This window comes from Chlorocebus sabaeus, chromosome 12, assembly GCF_047675955.1.
Source record: "Chlorocebus sabaeus isolate Y175 chromosome 12, mChlSab1.0.hap1, whole genome shotgun sequence".
NCBI lineage: Eukaryota > Metazoa > Chordata > Mammalia > Primates > Cercopithecidae > Chlorocebus > Chlorocebus sabaeus.
The window spans coordinates 108,537,122-108,544,211 of NC_132915.1; the positions used below are offsets into that span (position 1 = coordinate 108,537,122).

The window sequence follows — 7,090 nt, forward strand, 5'->3', positions numbered from 1 at the left end:
TAGTTGTCTATTGCTGTGGAGTAATTAATTCTGAAATGTAGTTATTAGAAACATAGAATTGGAACAACACCACCTATTATCTCACAGTTTCTGTGGATCAGGAATATGGGTGTAGTTTAGCTGGGTCCTGTGGCTCAGGGCCCCTCACAAGGCTGCAGTCTAGATGTCAGCTGGGGCTACAGTCATCCCAAGGCTTGACAGGGCAAGGATGCACTCCCAAGCTCACACACAGTTGCTGACAAGATACAGTTCCTTGTCGTGTGTGCTTTTCCATAGGGCAGCTCACAATATGGCAGCTGGCTCCCATCAGAGAGAACAAAAAAGAGAGTGCAAATAAGATGGAAGACAGGTTCTGTCATAACCTAACCCTGCAAGTGTGCCATTTCATCACGTTTTCTATCGTATTCTTTAGAAGGAAGTCACTAGGTAGTCTCAGTGAGTGCCTAAGGAAGTTACTGCTCACACCCAATGAGAGGGGGCCACACAGGTTGTAAATTTCAGGATTTAGGCATCTTTGGGGGTGATTTGCTTCCAATGCTTAGCACACAAATGTGCATGGCCTGGAAAACACCTTTCTCTAATGGCTGCCCTGACACCTCCAGACAAAGTAGCAGATCCTTCTGTGGTCCCCATAGTACTCTTCTGTTCATACATCTACCATCCCAGTCATCACAGTAATAATGTAGCAGCTAGCACTTATTGAGGAGTTGCTATGAGCCCATATTGTTCTAAGCACTCTATGTGTATTAAGTGAAGAGTATGTAGTCGTTTATGTGTCAATGCAGAGAAGCACTCTTTCATTCAACAATGACGTACTAGCATCTCCTCTGCGCTTCTTTGCTAGGCATGGGGGAACTCAGTAGTGAACAAGAGAGAGTCCCCAGACTCTAGAACCTTATGTAGACCAGGGTGGGAGATAGAGACATACAAGCACAATTGTAATACAACCCAGTGCATGTTGTCATAGCATAAGTCAAAGACACTTTAGTAGCAGACACCCAGACCACTTTTGTCGGTGGTAGCATTTCAATTCAGATATGAAGAAGAACTGGCAGTTAGTTAGCCAGGAAAAGAGAGAGAAAGTTAGAAAGTAGGAACACGTGTAATAGTAACAGGAATGAGAAAGCCAGGAGCAGCTGAGAAGCAACCAGCGTGACTGTAACCAAGCATGCTGGGGAAAGAGAGGCAAGAAATACTAATGTCAGCCAACAGGCAATGTGTATTGAGTACCAAGCAGTTTCCTATGGTTTTGCGTGCATATATTTACCTTCAGAATAATCCTATGCAGTAGGTGTAATTTTACAGGTAAGGAAACTGAGTCAGAGAGACTTGCCCCAGTCACCAGATAATGAACGTCTGAGTCACAACCACTGGAGACACAGCAGGGGCAGATCACGAGGGGTCAGTCATGTAAAGATGTTTAACCTTGATCCTGAGCTCAGTGAGGAGCCTTGAAGGATTTTAATTGGGTCGACATCTGCTGGGGTGTGGAGAATGGGGCCAGGCCAGGAGGCAGGGAGGGGCTGTTTAGAAATGGGATGCAGTAGGCCGGGCGCGGTGGCTCAAGCCTGTAATCCCAGCACTTTGGGAGGCCGAGACGGGCGGATCACGAGGTCAGGAGATCGAGACCAGCCTGGCTAACACGGTGAAACCCCATCTCTACTAAAAAAATACAAAAAACTAGCCGGGCGAGGTGGCAGGCGCCTGTAGTCCCAGCTACTCGGGAGGCTGAGGCAGGAGAATGGTAAACCCGGGAGGCGGAGCTTGCGGTGAGCTGAGATCCGGCCACTGCGCTCTAGCCGGGGCGACAGAACGAGACTCCGTCTCAAAAAAAAAAAAAAAAAAAAAAAAAAAGAAATGGGATACAGTACTCCAGGGGAGTGGTGATGATAGCCTGGATTAAGGTGGCAAGACAGGAGATAGAGGAGAAAGAGGATGTGTTAGGCTGTTCTTGCGTTGCTACAAAGAAATATGCGAGACTGGGTAATTTATAAAGAAAAGAGATTTAATTGGCTCACAGTTCTGCAGGTTGTACAGGAACCATAGCAGCATGTGCCTCTGAGAAGGCTTCAGGAAGCTTCCAGTCATGGCGGAAGGCAAATGGAAAGCAGGCACATCACACAGAGAAAGCACGAGCAAGAAAGAGTGAGGAGGTGCCATACACTTTTAAATGACTGGATCTCATGAGAAGTCATTCACTATCAAGAGGACAGTACCAAGGTACTAAACCATCCATGAGAAATCTGCCCCCATGATCTAATCACCTCCCACCAGACCCCACCTCCAGTATTCGGGATTACATGTCAACATGAGATTTGGGCAGGGACACACATCCAAACTTCATCAGAAGGTGAACTCAGGATTTTGGCTGGGGTGTGGGTGGTGCCATTCCCTGAGACATGAGGTGGGAACTGGACCAGAGAACGTGTGCTGATGTCACTTTGGGACCAGCTCAATTGAGATGCCAGAGAGACAGGCCCAGTGGACATGGATTTGGAGTCTAGACTTGAAGGCAGAGGCCAAGATTTGGGAAGTGCCGGCATTCAGAGGGTAAATGAGAGACTGGGAGAACTGGCCATGGCAGCTGAGGGTGTGCAGTGTGTGAGCCGGGCCCTCTGGTGATGATGGAGAGGGCTGACTTATTGGGATCCTGGCTCTGCAACCAAGCTGTGTGGTCCTGGGTGAGTCTCCAAGCCTCAGTTTCTCCATCTGTAAAATGGAGATGACACCAATACCTTAAATTCTGAGCTCAGAAGGTTCCCAGGAGAGTGATATGGTTTGTCTGTGTCCCCACCCAAATCTCATCTTAAACTGTAGTTCCCATAATCCCCATGTGTCATGGGAGGGAAACTGGGAGGTAATTGAATCATGGGGGTGGTTCTCACATGTTGTGCTCGGGATAACGAGTGAGTTCTCACGAGACCTGATGGCTTTCCCCACTTTGCTCAGCACTTCTCCTTCCTGCTTCCACATGAAGAAGGATGTGTTTGCTTCCCCTCCTGCCATGATTGTAAGTTTCCTGAGGCCCTCCCAGCCCTGAGGAAGTGTGAGTCAATTAAACCACTTTCCTTTATAAATTACCCAGTCTCGGGATTTCTTCACAGCAGCGTGAGAACAGATTAATACGGACAGTCCAGTGAGAGACACGCGTGAATACCTAGCAGAATGCCCACACAGTGTGAGGATTGAGTAGATATTGTTATTGTCGATGCCTGCTATATTCATTTCCCAGGGCTGTCATAACAAGTTACTGCAAACTGGGTGGCTTAAAACAACAGATTATTCTCTCACAATTCTCGAGGCCAAAAGCCCCAAACCCAAGGTGTCAGTCAGCAGGGTTGATTCCTTCTGAAGATTCCAAGGAAGCAGCTGTTCTCTGGCTCTTTCCGAGCTTCTGGTGGTCACCGGTCATACTTGGTGTTCCTTGGCTGTGGCTGCATCAGCCCAGTCTCTGCCTCCATCTTCATGCAGACTTCTCCTCTGTGTCCCTCTGTGTTTGCTCCTCTTCTTATGAGGACCCCAGGCATTGGATTTAAAACCCACCTCACCCCAGTGTGAACTCAGCTGAATCAAACTACATCTTCAAAGACCTCCTTTCCAAATAAAGTCACATTCTGGGGTTCCAGGTAAGTCCCCTATACCTGCTGTCAAGGAGCATGGACCCAGCAGATGACATGGGAAGGACCGACCCTACTGTGATCAAGGCCGGGTCCAGCCCAGAACCAACCTACAAAGTGCTGCAGGAGAAAGAGGTCAAAATCAGAGTGATGAGGACAACTTGCTGGTAAGGGTGAGACTTGAACTTTGCTTCTGGTTTCATCAAGAATTTGATCAACGGTGATGGAGCAGATGGACTTTATGACAGTAGGGACCCAGCTTGAGCAGAGAGGCATGGAAGCAAGATCACAGAAAGCTTGCTTGCTTTATAAATGATCAGGTACAGGGAATAGGAGGCAAGAAAAGCCATGTGTGAAGGACCCTGGGCTAAATAAGCAGCCTGGACTGTATCTGTAGGCAACACAGAGCCCCTAGAAGTTTGTGAGTTCAAGAAAGAAGGAAAGAGCTGTCTGTTGAATGTTGGCAAAGGCTTCATCTTGACATTGATGCCTGCCAATTTTATTTTATTTATTTATTTTTTGAGACAGGGTCTCGCTCTGTCCCAGGTTGGAGTGCAGTGGTGCAATCATAGTTCACTACAGCCTCGAGCTCTTGGGCTCAAGTGATCCTCCCACCTCAGCCTCCCAAAGAGCTGGGAATATGGACATGTATTCCCAGGATACATTCCCAGGCATGTATTCCCTGGATACTTTTTTAATTTTTTTATTTTTTTAGAGATTGGCGCTAACTATGTTGCCCAGTCTAGTTTCGAACTCCTGGTCTAAGAGATCCTCCCACCTCAGCCTCCCAAAACATCGGGGTTACAGACATGAGCCACTGAGGCTGGCTCAATTTAAATTTAAAATTCTGGGTGTTTTGTCTCCTTGGGTAGGCTGCCTCCTCTCTCAAATCCCTGATCACGTCTCTACACACCCTCAGCAATAAATTGTGCAGGACCACACTCGCAGCGTGTTGGATGTTAGAGAGTTTCATGGTCACCGTGAGACCATTTCTCACTCCCCCAAGCAGCAGCATTCACAACTAGAGGTTTTATTTTAGCTGCGCCTCCCCTGAAGCATATGCAGTGACCATTTGGAAAAAGATAAAGTTAGATTCCTCTCCACACCCTACACCAGAATAAACTTTAAGTGTCAAAAGTGAAATCATACGAGTGCTGGAAGAAAACATGTGTGAATTCTCTGTAATCAAGAGGGGAGGGAAGAAAAAGCCATTTCTAAAAATGGCTGAACAGTCGGAAAAAATAGAAGACGGGTAAGTTAGGCGACCTCAAAAAACCAAAGCAAAACAAAACAAAACAAAAACCTTTTGCATGGTAAGAAGAAAGTAAGCAAAGCAAAGTGGAAAGATAAATGATAGACGGAGAGAAAACGTTTGCAACTTGTATCACAAACGGCCTCTCTAATATACAGAGAACTAGTATATCACAATCTTAACTGTGAAAAGTCAATTATTTGTGGGGCCGGGCGCGGTGGCTCACGCCTGTAATCGCAGCACTTTGGGAGCCGGAGGTGGGCGGATCACGAGGTCGGCAGATGGAGACCATCCTGGCTAACACGGTGAAACCCTGTCTCTACTAAAAATACAAAAAATTAGCCGGGCGTGGTGGCAGGCACCTGTAGTCCCAGCTACTCGGGAGGCTGAGGCAGTAGAATGGCGTGAACCCGGGAGGTGGAGGTTGCAGTGAGCTGAGATCGCACCACTGCACTCCAGCCTGGGCGACAGAGCGACACTCTGCCTCAAAAAAAAAAAAAAACAAAAACAAAAACAAAAAGAAAGTCCAATTATTTGTTAGAAAAAAAAAAGACAAAAGGCATGAATGGAAAGTTTGCAGAAAAACGCTCACTCAACATAAGGGAAACACAGGCCGAGTGCGGTGGCTCACACCTGTAATCCCAGCACTTTGGGAGGCTGAGGTGGGTGGATCATGAGGTGAGGAGATCGAGACCATCCTGGCTAACATGGTGAAACCCGGTCTCTACTGAAAATACAAAAAAAAAATTAGCCGGGCGCGGTGGCCGGCGCCTATAATCCCAGCTAAATACAAAAAATACAAAAATACAAAAAAAAAAAAAGAAAAAAAATACTAAAAATACAAAATACAAAAAAATACAAAAATACACACACACACAAAAACCCAGAAAACAAAAAACAAATAGCTGGGCATGGTGGCATGGGCCTGTAGTCCCAGCTACTTGGGAGGCTGAGGCAGGAGAATCTCTTGAACCTGGGAGGCAGGGCTTGTAGTGAACTGATACGGCACCACTGCACTCTAGCCTGGGCTACAGAGTGAGACTCTGTCTCAAAAAAAAAAAAAAAAAAACCGGAAACTATTTTTTCTCTTTGTTTACATGTTGTACACTAGTAGGCTGGGTTCAGTAATACATATATGAGAACGTGCATTTCAAAAATATTATTGGTTGGGCATGGTGGCTCATGCCTGTTATCCCAGCACTTTGGGAGGCCAAGGCGAGCAGATCACAAGGTCAGGAGTTCAAGACCAGCCTGACCAATATGGTGAAACCCCATCTCTACTAAAAATACGAAAATTAGCGGTGTGTGGTGGCATGCACCTGTAGTCCCAGCTACTCAGGAGGTGGAGGCAGAATAACATCTTGAACCTGGGAGGTGGAGGTTGCAGTGAGCCAAGATCATGCCAGATGCATTCCAGTCTGGGTGACAGAGCCAGATTCCGTCTCCAAAAAAAAATTATTATTGTTATTATTATTATTTTCTCTTTTTTTTTTTTTTTTTTTTTGAGACAGAGTCTTGCTGTGTCACCCAGGCTAGAGTGCAGTGGCGCGATCTCAGCTCACTGCAAGCTCCGCCTCCTGGGTTCACGCCACTCTTCTGCTTCAGCCTCCTGACTAGCTAGGACTACAGGAGCCTGCCATCATACCCGGCTAATTTTTTTTTTTTTTTGGTAGAGACGTGGTTTCACCGTGTTAGCCAGGATGGTCTCGATCTCCTGACCTCGTGATCTTCCTGCCTTTGCCTCCCAAAGTGCTGGGATTACAGGTGTAAGCCACCGTGCCAGGCCTATTTTCTCTCTTGAGACAGAGTCTCGCTGTCATCCAGGCTGGAGTGCGATGGTGCAATCTCAGCTCACTGCAACCTCTGCCTCCCAGGTTCAAGCAATTCTCCTGCCTCAGCCTCCCAAGTAGCTGGAATTACAGGCATATGCCACCATGCATGGCTAATTTTTGTATTTTTAGTAGAGATGTGGTTTCACCATGTTGGCCAGGCTGGTCTCGAACTCCTGATCTCAAGTGATCCACCCCCCTTCAGCCTCCCTAAGTGCTGGGATTACAGGTGTGAGCTGCTGTGTCCGGCCAAAAAAATATTTCTTATGGCATTATCTGCAAAAGTTGAATATTGGATACAACCCAAATGTCAATTAATAGGGGACTGATTAGTGTTACAGTTCTTTTAGAATTTGTCTAGCAGGCTTTCTGGTTTTTGCCCAAAAGACTCT

General features: G+C 46.7%; 1 non-coding gene across 1 annotated transcript; it reads left to right on the top strand.

The window, feature by feature from the left end:
• Positions 1-7,028: 7,028 nt before the first annotated feature.
• LOC119622351 (U7 small nuclear RNA) lies at positions 7,029-7,090 on the top strand. The gene has a single exon (XR_005239008.1). It is a non-coding gene; the product is annotated as a U7 small nuclear RNA (small nuclear RNA).